This window comes from Ambystoma mexicanum, chromosome 11 (assembly GCF_040938575.1).
Source record: "Ambystoma mexicanum isolate Mex_15411 chromosome 11, UKY_AmexF1_1, whole genome shotgun sequence".
NCBI lineage: Eukaryota > Metazoa > Chordata > Amphibia > Caudata > Ambystomatidae > Ambystoma > Ambystoma mexicanum.
The window spans coordinates 287,275,779-287,295,210 of NC_090934.1; positions in this window are offsets into that span (position 1 = coordinate 287,275,779).

A 19,432-nucleotide genomic window follows, 5' to 3' on the forward strand; every position below is an offset into this window, starting at 1 on the left:
CACCCTCATTGAATTTGCCCACACCTCCGCTCCCGAGTGGTTCTGTATTGACTGAAGTTGATCGGGGTGCGGGGTCAAAGATTGTTACTCGAAATACTGTTTCTGCAGACAAGAAACGGGAATTATTTGCATGGGCTAAGCACTGTATGGAGAGAGGTGATCAAGCTAACGTTTATTCCACATTATCAAATATGGGCAATTTTCCCAAGAAAAATGTTTTTATCGAAGGTTTGGGGACTCATTTATGTGTAATGTGGAGTAGATTACATAATTCGGATCTCCCACAAGGGGTGAGGGATCTAAATACTTTAGCGCTTTCGAGGGACACAGAGGAGAAAGTACATGGTCATGTTGAGAGATTATTTGAGTATAGGAGGGACTTTGAGAAATTACGGGATGAGTATGGTGAAGACGACAGTATGTATGTGCAGAAACGGTTCCTTCCGTGTCGCAGATCGGCATCTGAGGAAGTACAAATTTGTACCAAAGATGCGATTCGATGGATCTCGGATTCATCGATACCGCCGGATGAAGTATATGACACGTATAGTCAGTATACAGTAGAAATGCAGAGGAAGGTGATTCAGGTAATGGTACAGTACCTGCAGGATGAATGTGTAAGGAAAAAGGTTAGTTGTCCTATAGAATTATTGGGTATTTGTAAGAGGGCTTTTTCGCCCGACACATCTTCAGCTGCCTTAGCGCTCGACCTGGCTCTGTTGCTTAGTAAGCGGTCAGAGTTACCTATATCTCAGTTGCCTATGAGAGAGGTCCCTCCGACATTTGTCCCAAAGGTTGAGAATCCCGCTAACGCTGGGACTGGTGCACCCGCTGTGGACATCCCTGCACATTATGTATCGCAATTTGTTCACGTCCCGTTTTCTCGACAGGAAGTGGACACTATTAGACAATCAATTCCCGATATCAGGAAAAACCCAACAGGATTCTACAAAGAGATTTTGCAGTCCTCTGTGTTCACCTTAAGTGATATTGACTTGCTATTCCCTGTATTCCTGCCCGTAGATTTATGGAAGCAGGTTCAAACAATAGACGATGTTCCAGGCTTGGGAGATACGTGGGCTAACATGACTAGGTTTGATGAGGAAAGACCAGCTGGTGAGAAACCACCTCAGGTAATACTTACTTTGCCTGATAGAATTGTTGCAAAATTGAAAACCATAATTCCTGAGAAAAGAATTATTTGGGACAAGCTTACGGCCTGTGTTCAAGGAAAAACTGAAGGTGCCACCGAGTTCTTTAATAGATTCGAAAAGGTATTCTCTGACTTCAGTGGACAGGACTTGGGCACAGAGTCTGGGAAAAGGTTGTTTGTGGACAAATTTGTACGTGGATTGTTGCCCGAAATCCAGTCACAGCTTATGTCCTCTGAGAGGGCTTGGCAGGCGAAATCCCAATCTGAAGTTTTGCACATGGCTCAGTATTATGAGAACCGTGTTAATAATGAAAAAGAGAAAATAGAGAAGAGGAAAGGAGATTTGAAGACTAAAGTATTGTTACAAAAAATTGTTAGAAATCCCAGAGGAGGTACTTCACAGACCAGAGGTCAGTATGTCCCAAAAGGTAACGCTCCTTTGGGTCCTGTGAATGTTAATCAATGTACATATTGCCGCCAGGAAGGTCATTGGCGAGCACAGTGCCCCGTCCTTCGACAAAGGTCAAACAATGCATTTGGGAGTTTGGGTAGACGACCTAGAGGTCGCCCTGGAGCGGGGGGCCCTGATAGAGGTCAGTTTTCGCAAGATCCTCAGCAACCTTTTTCACTGAAAAATCAGACTTCGAGTGTGGACACGAGAAACATATTTGATCACCCTTCTGCTGCCTACCTTTCTGAAGAGCTTCCTTCCGATGACATTTTATTTCGTTAGGACTGCCCGAAGCAGGGTTTGGAACTTTCACCTATTCCCGTTAATCAGAAAGGTCCCTACGTTGAATTGTTAGTGGGGAATAGGAAACATCCGTTTTTGATAGACACTGGAGCACAGAAGTGCTCCATTGATCATTCCCAGGTTCCAAACATTCCACTGTTAGGGCAAACAAATGTTTCTGTAGGGTTTTCTGGCATACCAATTGCTTGCCCGGTTTCTTCGCCGGTGCCTGTTTCGTTGGGTCCCTTCACGGACCATTGTCCCTTCCTCCTGACTTCGAACTGTGGAGAGAATTTGCTAGGTTAAATTTGTTGAAGAAACTGAATGCAGTAATTCATTGTTCCTCTGACGGAGTGCGACTGACGGTTTCACCACAGCAACTTTCCAATCCTCAGTTTTTGACTCGACCATTGTCTCCTGAGTTTAGTGTTGTTCCGGAATGTTTGTGGGCGGGTGACGACAATGATGTCGGGGTGCTACAGATTGAGCCCGTTAAAATAGTTTTGAAACATGGAGTTAAACTACCACGCATTCCGCAATATAAAATATCAGTTGAGGGCGAGCGTGCTTTGAAGTGCATTGTCTCCGATTTCGTTCATCGAGGAGTGATTGAAGAGATTGCAGGTAGTTTATGTAACAGCCCGATTTTGCCTGTATACAAGAAAGGCGACAATGCAATCCCATACCGTTTCATAATTGATCTACGTGCTATTAACAAAGTTGTCGCCCCACAATTTCCAATTGTGCCTGATGTAACAATGATACTAACAATGATCCCTGCTACAGCTACGCACTTTAGTGTTGTGGATCTAAAGAATGCTTTCTTTAGAATTCCTATACACAAGGAGAGTAGATATTTGTTCGCGTTCACCTTGGGAGGACGTTCGTTCACATTTACTCGTGCACCTCAAGGGTATACTGAAAGTCCAAGCATTTATAGTAGAGCTTTGAAAGAGCAGCTTGATACCCTTGAATTGCCACCTGCTTGTACACTGATTCAGTATGTCGATGATATGCTTTTGGCTGCAGATTCTGAAAGTGCTTGTAAAGAAGGCACTGTATTGTTACTTGTTCATCTGGCTAAAAACGGTCATAAAGCTTCGCTCAAAAAATTTCAATATTGTTGTCAGGAGGTCGCCTATTTAGGCTACCTCCTGTCAAAGGAGGGGAGAAGATTGACACCTGAACGAATAAAACACATTTCTGGCATGTCTGTTCCAAATACACAGATAGAAGTCAGAGCCTTAATAGGTATGGCTTCTTACTGTAGGTTGTGGATCCCGAACTTTCCACTAGTGATAAAACCGATGTTGGCTTTGACGAAGACGGGCATTTCTTTGCCGCTGCCTTGAAATCGGAACATCAACGATCATTTGAGCTTCTCAAAACTGTGCTATGCTCTGCACCGGTTCTGGGTACTCCAAATTATGACAAGGCCTTTGTGTTGTTTGTGCATGAATGTGATGGATGTGCTTTGGCTGTGTTAACACAGGAACACGGAGGGAAGAATAGGCCCTGCGGCTACTACTCTTCCGCCCTTGATCCTGTCGCATGCGCTTTGCCAAGATGTTTGCGAGCTGTCGCTGCTGCTGCCGCGTCGGTAAAACAGACTGAGGGAATGGTCCTAGGCCATGATTTAGTTTTGATGGTACCTCACTCTGTAGATGTCCTATTGAATAAAACCCAAATGCAACACCTCACCTCTGCACGGCTGACAAGGTATGAATTAATTCTGTTTGCCCCTCACATTCAAATTAAGAGGTGTTGTGTTCTTAATCCGGCTGAACTCCTACCTTTCCCGCAAAATACTGTTTGCGGTGACGAAGAATTACATGACTGCCTGTATACTACTGAACAGGAAACGAAGGGCAGGATAGACCTTTTAGATACTCCTTTGGGCAATGCGGAAGGGGAGCTGTTTTGTGATGGCTCCTGCTTCAATCTCCCAGATGGTACATCTACAGCTGCCTACGCAGTAACTACGTTGAATACGGTTGTTGAAACTAAGAGAATTCCGCATAACTCTGCGCAGGCCGCAGAGATTATAGCATTGACCCGAGCTTGTGAACTCTCCGAAGGGCATACAGTAAACCTATATACTGATAGCCTGTACGCCTTTGGGGTGGCTCACAACTTTGGGAGGCTCTGGTCGGAAAGAGGGTTCCTAACCTCACATGGGACCAATATTCAGCATGGTCCCCTGATAGTGCAATTGCTCTCGCCACTCTCACTCCCTAGGCAGTTAGTGATCATGAAATGTGCAGCACATCGTAAGGTCATAGATGATGTGGGAAAAGGGAACGCTTTTGCTGACCAGATAGCCGGCAAACGGCCACAGACCTTAGCGCAGCCATCTATGCTCTAAGGGAAACAAAAGATGCCTATGTAATGGATGAGGGTATTGAGTCTGTGCGAGATATCCAAACTGATGCCACAATAGAAGAATCTAAAAGGTGGGCCGAAGGGATGGGGAAACTGGATGACGATGGGTGTTGGGTGGATACATCTGAAGGGAAATGGTTGCTCCCTGATTCACATGTGCTGGCAATGGTTACGATGGCACTCGGTCCTACGCATGTGTGTGCTCAGCAGATCACGAAAATGTTAGAACAAGTCTGGGTGAATGATAAAATTTTGAAGATTGCACAGCGACATGTTCAGAATTGTATGATTTGCTTACAGCACAATGTGGGGAAGGGGACAGTAACTCCAAGGGGTAGCTTTGGGCCCCCTTCTGTTCCCTTCGAGGTCATCCACTTTGATTTTATTGAGATGGAATGGTGTAACAATCTAAAATATGTTCTTGTGATTATTTGTGCCTTTAGTAAATGGGTTGAGGCTTTCCCCGTTAAGGATGCTACTGCCATGACCACTGCAAAGACTATGGTAAAGGAATTCTTTCCACGATTTGGGCTACCTAGGGTAATTTGGTCGGACAACGGTCCCCATTTCGTTGCAGCAGTAATTTTGCAGATATGCACAGCGTTACACATTGAAAAGCGATTTCACTCGGCTAGACATCCTCAAAGTGCTGGGTTGGTAGAGAGACATAACGGTATCCTAAAGAATAAGCTTGCAAAAACATGTGCCGGCACCAAATTGAAATGGCCAGATGCCTTACCTATTGTATTGTTAGCCATGCGTACCACACCTCAAACTAAGACTGGGCTCTCTCCATTTGAGGTAGTGATGGGGAGACCTGCTAACATTTGGGGCCTTCCGAAGCCCAAAACCCTGAAGGAGGTTGAAAATGTATTGCTTGTAGACTACTGTAATCAGTTGACTAAAAATCTCTATCTCATTTATCATCAGGTCCAATCAGCTTTACCTGTACGGTATACGGGCCCAGGTCACGATATTCAGCCCAGAAGTTGGGTCCTGGTGAAGGCCTAGAAAAAATCTTCCTGTCTCGCGCCTCGTTGGCGGGGACCCTACCAGGTGCTGTTGGTCACCCAAACAGCAATGCGGGTGGCTGGAAAGAAGCTTTGGATCCACGCGACACATGTCAAGAAACTTCCTCACCCAACGCCACACGTTACAGAAGAAGCAGAACCCCTCACTGATGCTACAATCTCTGATCCTGGAGTAGCAAACAGCGCTGTGAGTGTGTCGGAGAATTTCTCTGAGCCCGTGGAGTTTGGGGAACAGTCCATTTCGTCTCTGCACTCTTTGAAAAGATCACTTCCGGAAAACATTGTTTCAAGTTCTGCGACTTACGTCGCCTCCGATACGTTGCTTCACTCAGGAAGTGACGTTACCTTATTTCCGGATCAAACAGTACTGGGTACCACCAGGTACGACCTTCGACGAAGAAAATAGAACTACGGCACGGGTTTTTCCTGTGCATTTGGAAAGAAGAAGTGATTGAAGGTTTTCTCTTGTAAAAGAAAGTTCCTTTTGAACAAAAGGAAAAAAGGGATTCTGCTGGCTAGGGTTGGGGAAGGACTAAGAAGTTGCGCGACCGTAGTGTCGCCAGCAACGAACATTGGGGTCGTCGATTGAGAAACTATGATGCCGGCCACCTCCACCGCTGCTGCTCGCATTGGACTTGTAAATAAGGCGGTGACCAACTCGGACAACGAACAATGTGCCTGGGCCCCGAAAACGTATTGCTGTGTTGTGTTAATAATAATTGGAATTTGTATAGTTACTGCTGTGGGACTTTGGTACTTCGAAGAAATTTACCCTCTAAAACCTCTACAGCCAATTGAGAGTGTACCTACTACTTTGACTCCCTCTGTACACCTTCATACTCTGTCACCTAGAGACTCCCAGCATAGACGAAAGTACAATAATAACACTTTAATGATAATAATGAATTCAACGCATGCCATCTTTAATAAGAGTAATTGCTGGATTTGTACTGATTTACCGCAACATGGGAACATGGGGCTAGGATGGTATATTCACCCTTTACCTTTAACGACTGCTTGCTATGCCTCTCTTAGAGCACTATTCTTTGGCCGTTGGAATGATAGCATCTCGGGGAACTTTGATGGAACTAATTTAAATGACTTTGAGAAACGTGAATTGACTCCCCTGGGATGCTCGCTTTTTGCAAATAGAAGTAAACCTAATGTTGCTTCTATTAGGCCATCTGATAAACTATCTCTTCCTTTTCAAACTCTAATTTCCTTTAAAATGGCTCCGATAGGTAATAAGGATGCTGTACCTCCTTCCTACTCTATTAATCATAGCCCCGATTCAGTCCCCTTTTGTGTACAAAGAAATGGCACTCGGTCAATGGGAGATTTTGAAGGTTGTGTGAACATTGTAAATTTGACCGGGGAGAACAGGCATCTGTATGTAAGGGGGCCTGTCTATTTCGTTTGTGGTAGTACAGCATTTCCCTGGTTGCCCAAGGATTGGCAGGGAACCTGTTATTTAGGAATCCTGTTACCTGTGGTATTTATAGCAAGTACATTGGAAGTCTCTAAGGCTCGCCCATGGCGGGACGAGAACGGAGATACCCCTGGGCAAGTATTGGGAGATATAGCAAAATCAGTTGTGCCATTTTGGGGACAGATAGCAAATTCTGAAAATATTAGGGGACTAGCAAGGGTACTGGAGAGAACCATCAATCGGACCACGTATATACTCTACAATATGACACTAGAACAAAAGGCAATAAGATTGGTAGCACTCCAAAATCGGATGGCATTAGATGTCATCCTGGCAGAACGTGGTGGAGTATGTAAATTAGTGGGGTCCGCTTGCTGTGTTTTTGTACCAGATTCCTCACCGACAATTTTCAAAGCAATACAGAACTTGCACATCCTTAGTTCGGAAGTGCATGTTCCTGCGGGAGATTGGAATATTAGCGCCTGGTTCTGGGATTCTTTACGATCCTGGGGTTGGAAGGTGCTCTCTGTTATACTGGTTATTTTGGGAATTCTGCTATTCCTTTGTTGCTGTTTCCAATGTCTACCTAGTATATGTGCAATGCTAGGGGGATGTTGTGCTCAGGCAGCGAGCACAATAGGGCACAAAATGTATGCCCCAGATACAGCATCTAAAGAGTTTGTGTTACAAGAGGTTCTGGTGAACGACCTAATGGCTATAGATATTACAGATAATGATTCAGGATGTATAGACGACAATGCATGGAGTTATTTACAAAGATATTAGAAATTATATTAGCACTTGGCATAGGCCAAAAGGAGGGTTTGTCGGAATTGAAACAATATTATGCCTCCTATCGTAACAACTGTATGTGTATTGGCCTACGCCAAGTTGTCTAAAACATCATATGCGAAAAAAAACTCTACGTCAAGGTCTTGACCTTAGAGAAAGCAATGCAAATCGCCATTTTGGATTAAGCCACCATTTTAGGTTCTCTCATTATATGGAAGTCACCCTGAATATCAAAATGGAGGCCGAATGACATTCTGAGTAAGATTCTGGCTGTTGTGACCTCCGTACAAATGAATAATTAATATGCCTGCAGGCCACTTGTCGGGTCGCGAACTGAGACCTTGTCCTACCGTTGACCTATATGTAAATGTACAACTATATCAGTGAAACCAATCAAAAAGCATATATTAAAGGATTGACCTGGCAAGGAACCCATAGGCCCGGCTCACAGAATGGTTAACCCGCGAGAGGGTGGCCAAGGTCTGGATAAACTGTATAAAAGACCCAGGTATTCCAATGTGCTCTCTCTCTCACTAACGCATCGAACCCTCGTTGAAGTTCATTATGTTACTCTGAGAGCCGAATAGCTATCCGTTTGTCAATTGACTTTGGTAACTGTTGTAGCTTTTAAATAAAGCTCTTGTATGTTCTTTGTAACCTGTGTTGGTGTGTTTCTTTTTGGGCTTCACAGCCTCATATTATTTCTCTGTTTCCACACAGCGACGCCTGAACCTATCACCAGCGCGCCCCAAAGCCACACAAGGTCGGAGTCAGTGAGCATGGATTTTTTTACCATCGCCAGAGAGGGGGTACCTACTTGTTCTAGTCGACGAGTTTAGCAGATAACCAGAGATGGAGCCTGTTCAGTCCACAAATGCAGAATCAGTCATCACCTCCCTCGAGAAATTATTCGCTGTACACGGAATACTCAGGATGCTGAAGAGTAACAATAGCCCACCGTTCACGAGCCAAGAACTCATGCAATACCTCACTGGTCTGAGTGTCAAACATAGAAGGATTGCACCGGGCTGGCCGCAAGCAAACAGGGAAGCAGAATGTTTTATGGGCTCCTTAAACAAAGCCATACGGATCGCAAAAGACCACCACCAGCCTTGGCTGCCGGACATGCATAGATTCCTACGAACACACCGGCAAGCCCCTCACACGTCCACCGGTGTGAGACCAGCAGCATTGATGTTCCGAATGCCAATACAAGCTGAACTATCACTACACCAAACAGTAACCCCCGACCTGGACATACCCCTCATAGAAGAAAGACGAGCCAGACGGAATGAACGAGAAAGCCAGGCCAACCACCCACAGCACAGGGAACTACAGCCTGGGGATACCGTAATGGTGCAAAACAAAGCACGAAGGGCATGATCCAGCGGCCTCAAGTCCCCACAAGCCCAAGCCACCTAAGAGAGCACACTCCCGGTACCAGCTTCAAGAGAGGCCACGACCATCATGTGCTAAAAGAAATATACCATCGAAAGACTGTGTCTGCTAAGAGACAGTAAGAGACACCAGTACAAAATGTTATGTTGATTCAGCATTTCAAGTTTGGGAGGGATGTGATATAGCCAAGATGGGCCCAGTCATGTGGGCGAGGTGTGAGGTGCCTTTACGGGCCCTAACAGAAATCCTTCACCTAAAAAATGCATTTAAACATTGCCACCAGAAACGGCTGTGTTGTGTTCTCGTTGGCACATGTGTGGCAAGCATGTGAACACTGCATCTTGGAAAACGGCCCTACAATTGTTGTTCATTTCATCTGAACCATAAAGTTGTGCACTGCATTCAAAACAACTCTACATTTGCTGTATTTCATCTGTCATCATCTGAATGTTTGCTTCTCTTTCATCGGCATACCAAGAAGTGATGCACTGAGTTGCTTTATTCTATCTGAATGCCAAAAAGTTAGGCAATACATCAGAAAGCAGCATTGTTCATTCACGTCAGGGGCAAAAACTTCATCAAAATGTAATTTAGCATGGCTGTTATTTTCCCTTTTATGTAAAACGCAGCGCTCGAAAACACTGCTAATGAAAGAAATGGCTTGGGTTTTATTTTTCATTTCATGTCTTGGGAGTATAGCTCAGCGGCAATGTGCTAGCCTTGGAAGCAAGACAACATGCAGCAACACAGGTTCGATTCCCGGGTCGGCGCTTAGAAACCTCTAGGCATTGCGTTATAAATAACCCATCATATCATATCACATCAAAGAACCCTGTGCCGTATCTTCCTGTGTCCATGAACCAACAGTAATTGCAAATTCACCCAAAATGTCAAACTAAAAGAACACCCCCTGATTTACAGTATCACATTTCAACAGAAAATGAAATAAGGCTTGCAAAAGGGGGACATAACATGATAAATAGATGACGTTTAAAAAGCCATTGTGAAACAGTAACTTTTGATTGCACAGAAATGTCAGTGGCCCTCATTACGACCCTGGCGGAAATCGAAAAACGATGGCGGAAATGCAATACCGCCATCGAATAGCGCTCGGTGCGATTATGACCCGTCACCGCAAAGTACGATGCCATTAGCGACACCGTAGTGAACGCCAACGCTAACTGCACCAAGTACGCGCACGCGCGCCATGCCAAACCGTAATTACCACCATGGCGCAACGGTACGCGAATTCTGACCCTAGCGGACATGCACCTAACGCCATCAAGCACGGCGGAAAGTGCCATTCCGCCATGGTGAGAAGTACGGCATCGCGAATCAACCGTAAACGGCCCTACTGAGTGCCTGCACACCACTCCCTGGCCACATTGCACAACTCCTCGTAGTTACAATGAAGTCACACAATGCAACCAGTGAAATGTACATCTCACCCATGCCTGCCAACGAACAAATGAACCTCAAGAGGGGCCAACGGGAGCTGCAGGGCACAGATGGCACGAATACAGAAGCTACACAAATGGACATGACCTCAGTCTCCCTCCAAGAAACGCACGCAAACACAGGCACCTGTGACCAGCCATATTCTGATAATCACATCATTCCACCAATCCACCTGGCTGACCGGCATCTGTCACACAAAAGCTAATCCCCCGCCCCTGAGCATGACATCATTAAAACAGTCATAATGGCAGCCCTAATCCCTGACCTCACTGGGCTCCGTAGGCAAACGCGCCCAGCACAGTACCACGCAACTATACTCCGAAGCTGGAACCCAATGCAGATCTCCTCACAATACATCGCTCCCCAAATAGGAATATGCCACATCACTTGCAAAGAAGAACGCTACACGGTTCATATCAGAATAGAAATTTAATGCACAACAAATTCACCAAGACCATACAGCCATTAGGCCATGAACCCCAAAATATAATTCACCATTGTGGGCTGCATCCGCAATAAATGACCAGCTACTTCTTGTGTGACGCCCTGTTCCCTCATGGTACACAGGGCCTACATTCTCGTACGAAAAGGCAACATGGAAGCGCCTCGAACCGCAGGGCCGTCCCATTAGGGAGGCACTAGTCCAGCTGAAAGGCCGAAATGTTGCTCGTAGCCACTAGTACTGCGTAAGGGCATGTGGCCCATTGGCGATCGTCCCATAAGATCGTAATGGTGCTCCACTGATTAACACGAAGCAGCAGGTGTCGGGAGTAAAATCCATCTGCAGGAGTGGCATACAGATGGCAGTGGCAAAAGGGGAGGAGATACCTGTCACCCAAATGAAATGAAAAAGAATAGTATGGGCATCAGAACTGCATTTGAATTACTCACTTCAATGATCACACAAAATCCACAGCCATATGCATGCTAGCCCACTCCAAGGGATCATCACCACCCAAAAACCACTTGCCAATCATAACTACCTATATCGAGGTGAAAACACTATTACAAACGAGTGTTACTGTGCATGCGTCTGTCAAAACAGAATACATCAGATGGGATTAGTAATGTGCATAGACACAAGTGACTGAAGGCGCGTCGAGACAGGGAGGGTTCAACAAGGCCAGATAGACGATGGTCCCACTATGGCAGCCCTGCATCACATAGCGCAGGGGAGGTGGATAGATTCCAAGAAGCCCCGTACATGGGAAACTCTGTATGAAATCATCTGTCCATGCATCCATACATCATTCCCTCATCCCGTAATGAAAACGCCTGATTTCATACTCACATAACATGTGAAATTTCCATTGAGTCTGTGCGTTATGCAGCCTGCAAAATCCACTGTGCTCCAGCCCGTAATTCCAGTATTGTGAAGTAACATGTATTTGGGAACGTCCGGCCTCATCGTCCACTACGCTATTGCGCATCCCATACTATTCATATCAATCATTGCATTCTCGCCATGGCCCCTGTCCCAAGGACATTGAACAATAGAACGTTATATTTGCAGTCAGACCTGTGGGCGTCTCCTCGCCGCTAGCTGAAAACCGAAAGCGCTGTCCTTCGAATTCCTCATTTTCAACATCACGTCGAAAAGGCATCTGTGGCCGCTTGAAATCACAAATTAATCCATCTAGTGCGGCTGTGTGTGAAAATGGCAACTGGCTTCACTCACAAATGGGACGCCCCGCCCGTCGGTGAACCTCGGTACAGTGCTGCATGAGGGTCCACCGTAACTCGAGTACTACGTTCCACTGACCCTTCACAAGTCTGTTCGCGACTGCAAAGATAGTATGTGAACCAATGGGACCATAGCAGAATGAACATATCAACCAATATTACACTGCCATCAGGAACAAATACATGATTGTAATAGCAGGATGCCATTCGTCGAATTGCAGAGTTGTGTGCGGGACGTGCTCGCCCAAAGGGGATTGCAGCTTGCACAGGTGGAATGAATCACCACAGGTGGAGGCTATACAGCCTGAAAACACATAAATTGCACACCCAGCCCCCTCACACAACCACACCCACTCCGAAATGCTACCGGCAGGACTAGCGATGTTGGCCCTGGGGGACCTGATAGCACTGCAAGTACTCCAACTTCAAGAAGAAGACGAACCCCAACTACTTCAACAACCGGCCGCACGGAGGAGACGCAGGAGGAGGAGGAGGGCAAGGCAGGGCCAGCAAGGGCCGCCAGCACAGCCACTACCACCACGCAGGCAGCCCGCAATCCCACGCCTCCGAGCACATCCGTTCGACCTCACTGATGAGCAGATCCACACCCTCTACCGTTTGGACCGGGACACCATAACCGCCATTGTGGACATGACACAGGCTGACCTTGCCAGCATGATAGATAGCCCAACCGCCATCCCACCCCTACTGAAGGTGGTGTCTGTACTCCACTTCCTGGCCACAGGCACCTACCAGCACACAGTGGGACAGTTGCATGGCATTTCACAGCCACTGTTCTCACGGACACTATTGCAAGTGCTCGATGCCCTCCTGAAGCACGCAGACGACTACATCTCTCTACCGCGCTCGGAGCAGGAAATTACGAACACAAAAGTGGGATTCCATGCACTTGGCGGCATACCGGGTTGCATTGGTGCCATCGACTGCACCCATGTGGAATTGGTCGTCCCACATGCCATGGAGGCCCAGTACCGCAACCGAAAACAATTTCATTCTCTGAATGTACAAATGGTGTGTGACTCCAACAGGATCATTACACATTGTTGTGCCCGATTCCCTGGATCAACCCATGATTCTATGGTCTTGAGGAACTCTACAATACCACGCTACATGGAGCGACACGCAGGGAACAGATCCTGGCTACTCGGTGAGTCTCATTTCAAGCATGATAATGTGGGGTATGTGATGCGCCAATGACCTAGCAGGAAGGGGGGGGTGCGTACGTAGCAATGGCATTCCCCAAACATCCTTTATTGTCCACATACAGGTGATGCCGGGTATCCACTGAAGAGATGGCTCCTTACACCACTCCGGAACCCACGGGACCAGCATGAGGAGGACTACAACCATGCCCACTCACGTACCCGTGTAGTCATAGAACAGGCGTTCGGCCTACTGAAGACTCATTTCCGCTGCCTCAGCAGGTCTGGCGGGGCACTCCTGTACCGCCATGAGAAGGTTGCAAAGATGGTCATGGCATGTGTCATGCTACACAACATGTGCGTACGTAGAAATGTGCCCATGCCCCCTGACGCAGAACTGCAAGCACCTGAAGATGGCCATGATGAGGGTGGGGATGTGGCAGCACCTCAAGGAGTCTGCGAGGCACAGGAGGGCCGTGACATTCGTCAGCATATCATAGATGCATGCTTCTAGCACTCACGCCTGGTGGCTGATACATGGACACGGGACTTGTGGCACTGTGTGTGTCCGGAACATGCACAATATGGACCGTACGCCTATAATGGCCTCGTACACAAAGATCAATGTCCACACATCTCATTGGATAATCGTGCATTGTGTATGGCATATGTGAAATCATGTTACACACCCCATCGACCCGCCACCCAAGTGAGCCCAACACACCCCCTCCACCCTCCTACCTCCCCCCCGAACACCAGTGTCCAAAGATGCTCATTGTCAGTGGGCAGTCGCTATTGCAAGCCCCCTCTCCGGGTATCAGGGGCACCCCTGCCTGTGGAGCGCAGGTTCCTCCCTGATCTACGTTGGGGGCTGCCCTGGACGGAACTTGCAACGGATGATGTCTCTGCCTGCTCACGTCCATGCATGTCCCTAAGGGTTTGTGAGAGCTCAGTGAGCACACGGCGCACAGCGGCAAGTTCGGCACATACGTCTTTGGACGTCGCATGCAGTTCCCCCCTCAGGCTCTCGGTGCTTCTCTCCATTTGTACTCTCAGGCTCTCGGTGCTTCTCTCCATTTCTACTCTCAGGCTCTCGGTGCTACTCTCCATTTGTGCCCTTAGTGTCTCTGTACTTCGCTCCATTTCTGCCCTAAGTGTCTCAGTTGATGTTTCTATGGCTGCCTTAGTGCCCCCACATTCATCGGCATGGTCCTTGAGGAGCGTGGCCAGTTGCTGCTGTTGCACGATTACCTGGTCGAGGGACTGTTGCCTCTGCTGTGCCATGGCCATTTGCGGTGGTGTCACAGAGGGGCTGGTCACCTCATGTTGCCTTGCCACAGGGCTTGTGGGGGATGGCCAGTCGTCGTCTTGTGGGTGCCCCTGCGTGGTATCCTCATGGTGTACGGGATGGAACAGACAGGGGGATTGAGACAGGTCATGGATGGATCTTACTTCGACATCCCCGTTTTCTGTGTCGGAGCATGCTGCCATTAATGCAGTGTCACCTATGGTGCTGCTGCCACCAGAAGCAGTGCCTACTGTGGCATCCATTGGGGGGACCTGTGGTGGTGCTGTTGTGGGCATGCTGGGTGCTGGGGTGCCTGTTGGAGTTCCCTCCTGTGTGCTGCCACTTGATTTGTCCTGCTGCCGTGTCTTGATGCGTGCAGCTGAGATGGAGGGTCTTTGTCCTTTGGTCTTGGCCCTCTTTGCAGGTGTGCTGGTAGGGGTGTCCTCAAGCTCGTCGTTTGAATCGGACCCTGTGGTGGAGTAGAAGAGGGCGAGCGTTATTGATGGGTCTGTGGGAATTGGAATGGCAATGTATCACATGCATTGGGGTGGTACCTGAGGGTGATTTGGGTTGGGGCCTTGGAGGTGGTTTCTTTTTTGTGTGGAGTGAGGGTGCAGTTGTTTTGCAGCCTGCAGTTAGGGTGTGCCTGCTGCAGGTGTAGAGGGTGTTTTTAGGATTTTTAATTATTTATGTATTTAATGTGAGTTTTAAAGTGTGCTATCGGGCCTATGTATGTGGACGTTCTCCTGGACATGTGTTACTGTTGCACTATGTGGACACGTGGTACTTCACATGATTGGACATTGTGGTTTTAGCATTGTTTTATTTGGGACACCTACCTGATTCTTCGGATGTCTGCACTCCTTTCTCCATCCCTCCGACTCCCTCTATGCTCTCCATTCCAATGGTGGAGGCACAGGTTTCTTCCCAGGGGGTCAGCTTGATGGGTGATTCCGATCCTCCCCCGGTAGCTGTGGCAATGTTGCGGTTGGCAGAAAGTATGCTACGGACGCGGATCCGCAGGTCGTCCCATCGCTTTCTGCATTGCTGTGGGTTGCGGGGTGCGGTCCCCACCGCACTTACCCGCTGTGCCACCAGGGCCCATATGGCCTTCTTGTTCGCAAGTGCCGTCCTGGTCATTTGCGTGGAGAAGACAACGGCAGCATTCTCCTGGAGGGTCTCTGTGAGCACGGTGAGTTCCTCACGGGAGAAGTGGACCTGCCCCTTGCGGTCGCACGCTTTCTTCGCTACTTTTCCCATTTCTCTTGGTTTCACTAGGGTGGATGTTGGGTTGGGATGTGTCTCAGGGTAGTATTTTTGATGGTTGTGTGGAAATAGTGTTTTTATAGGTGTACGGCGTGATGTTTCCCGTTCCGGGACCATGTTTTTACTTCCGTTTCCGTATATTTACGGTCACCGTACTTTCCGATTGCCGCTCATTGCGGTGACCGCTAAGAGGGGTGGCGGAATTGCACCTAGGGCGCCGTACGGCGGCGGTGTGGGCCGTTTTGGGGTCATTTCCGCCATCGAGGACTTTGCACTTCCGCCATGGCGTGGTGCTCGTGCCCGATGGGTCGGAATGAGCCGCACTTTGCTCCATCGTGCAATGGCGGAAACGCTATTTACGCTATGGCGGTCCGGTCGGTTGCTTTCCGCCAGGGTCGTAATGAGGGCCAGTGTGTGGGTAGGGGTTGGCTACACATGTACCATATATTCTCCCCCACAAGACTTCAAGCACCTTGAGACTCAGAATACTAGCAAAGCCAGTTTTTGGGCTCAATTGGGAGCCTGGCCTCCTCTGGAAGTCACACTTATAAGTGAATTGTGCCGCAAAGAGATATGAGGTTGCTGAGGGCATGATAATTACCTATTCTTCCAGACTAGCAGGCCGTCCTAGCAGAAAGACAAAGTGTGGCTAGTGTTTGACCAATAAGTGCAAGTTCCTTTTTACTCCCACTCGGAGGGACAAACTGGCAATCTTCAAAGGGACAATAAAAATCTGTTGTTGCGAGCTGAGCCAGGGAGAGACATTTGGCTGTGGGGGTTGAAGCACTGCCTTCCCATATGTGGCATATTCTCCAAATTTCCATTAAAGGATGTATGCATTTTAGGCATGTTTTTCCCAGCACTCAGAATAAGAAAAGAATATTTTATGCTATTTTTCCATGCAATTTCCAGGAGGATGTTAAGAGATTAAGTACATTTTCCTAGCACTTTGTGAACTGAAATGGCCAGTCAAGACTAGTTTCTGCATGATTTTAAAATGGGACAAATATGACAATCGGTGGGAAGATGGAGATGTACATTATGAATATGTTTGATCATTTGCAGAATTGTAACTGATATGTATTTCATGAAAAAGGCAAATATGTGCCAAAGGGCTACGCTACCTCACACAGAGTTGGCAATCAGACTGTCTAATTCCCTGTGGCCCCTGAAACCGCCTATATACTTCTTATGGTGGTGGCTAGTATAAGTTTGAAGGTATGATGCATAATTCAGTTTTGCTAAAAAGTGCATCTGAGAAACAAAGAACTGTCATAAATGACCAAACAGACAAATTATGTTCTCTCCCTTGAACCAATGATGCCAGGGGGCAAAGGGAAGAATGGTAGGCTGTCCTATCCCAGGGTAGGAGTAATTCTAGGATACTTCCTCCAGATTGTAAAATAAATTTTGTAATGTGGGCTATATAAGAGGGGACTGGACTAGACACAGGGATCAGAGCAGATACACACACACAAGAATCCTGGGAGACAGGAGGAGGATGGAGAGGAGGCAGCTGATCCCATCCAGAAGAGTGCTGAGACCAGATCCTTGCCTAGATGTCCACGACAGTCCTGAGATCCAGCCTGGCTGTCCAGAATCCCATCCAGGAAAGCAAAGAGACCAGACCCCTTGTCTAGCCGTCCTGAGCATCCTGAGTTCCCACTGACTTTCCAGAATTCCACACCAAGGCTTACTTTGTAAGTAGCAAACAACCCCAGTCACAAATTGCATACCCCTCTCTTTGTAACGTCAATCCCATAGGACACATCATTCAAATCCCATTGAAAGTTCCAAATCGTCAGTATCATTCTTTCACATTTCCAAGGAAGAATTTGTATTAGCCTGTGTATGTTAGCACATTCCTTTGATACATTTTTCAGTTGTCTGTATAAGTCCTTAGTCTCATTTTGAAGTAAATCCATTAATTCCCCTATAAATTCACGGTGTGAGCTGGTTAAATTTCGAAATTAACCCGCTTGTGTCCAGTTTCTTTCTTTAATAAAAATAGTCTTTAAAATATAGTCAATAGAATTGGTCATTGTCACTGAAAACCAAGTTTGCCCGTGTCTTGTGTGCCTTACCCCACAAATTCCGCATTTGCATCTGCCCCATTGAAAAATCCAAACCGTAGTCCCATTGGGAACAATCCCTTTTTAAAGAATCCTGTCTGTTATGTGCCTCTGTTCTTGTCCTTAATACCGATTTCCGATTCTGACAGCTCATCCCTTTCCTTAGCTACCCGTGATCACAAATCCTGCGTAAAGCGAATTTCCTTTTGCTGTGTGTGTTTTTCTTTTGCATTGACTTTCTTCCCCAAAATCGATATTCCTACCTCGTTTTCGCGTTGCCCTGGTGTGCTGAGTAGTAGTTTTAGGCTTACTTATCTCCTCAAGCGTAGCATCACAAATTTCCTTTCTAGCTGTCCCACCGTGATAATAGCTGCTGTGCGAGTAACAAGCAAATCCGATTCTGCCGTTTTGCTCAGAAATCATTTTCTTTTCTGACTTCCCATCTTGGAGTGGTGGGTGGTATTCTAAATTCGATTTTTCTCTCATTATCCTTACTCCTTGCCACTGCCTTCCATCCAAAGGGAATTAAGTTAACTGATGTTTGCGGGTGAGTGTTGCAGGGGGAGTGCTTAACTCTAGTGCTATCACAAATATTTTTCCTGTTTTCCATTAAAGATTCATGCAAACTGTGTAGGATTTCTGAACCAATTGTTCTGTAGGAAACATTGCTGGTGGTTGCTGTAAAATTGTATTTTGAATATTTTCCTTTTTCAAATAAATAATAAATTAATAAATATTTTATTGATACACTCTGGCCTGGTTCCTGGTCCATTGTGACACGGGGGTTTGTAAAGGGTGGGTGTGAGACGGATTGGGGCCTACTCAAAACGAATCTGTGGTTTATTAAAGATAAAAAGCGTTTTTATTATGCACCACATTCATTGGTGGCGAAGGAGTCCCTGGCGGTAGTGTGCTGTGTTATAAAACCGTGACAGTGGGGAGACCAGAGCCACGTGACAAGGGCGGAATAAAGGATTGTCCGGAAGGAGTTATTCCAGCACAAGCAGCAAGCTCTGGTCGTCACGCTTATTTATTGCTCTGTGTGTGTGGCCCGAGCGAGGTGTTTGAATGCTCCCTGGCCTCCTGAAGCACAGCGCAGGTAGGGAAATTTAACACAACAGAAATAGCCCATAAACAATAACTACATTTTGACAAATCAATAACTATTTTTTGGGGAAGTCAGAGAGCCCTTTATGAGTTGTTGTATTGAGCATTGTTAGGCCTTGGAACTTTTGGTTGTGGAATGCTATGGTGGAATGTATTTTTCTGCAATCTAATCAGTTGGGAATTGGAGAGGAGCTGATGGGAGCTGGGGGTCGCTGAGAAATGACCTACATTTGTCTGGACTTGCATTTTATAACTGCTGATGGGTTTTGTGGAACCCAGTGACTCCCAGCAGAGGCTGCTGCTGCTAAACCCACTGGCCCTGAACCCCTGCTAATTTTCCCTGATCTTTCCGGGATTGGGTGCCGCAACAGGGACGCCTGAGCAGCATGAGATTTACTGTGTCCTTGTCCGCTCTGTGAAGGGCCGCTTTCTGTAAGGAGTGGCTGGAGATAAGAATTTGTGTTTTGGGTGAGCAGA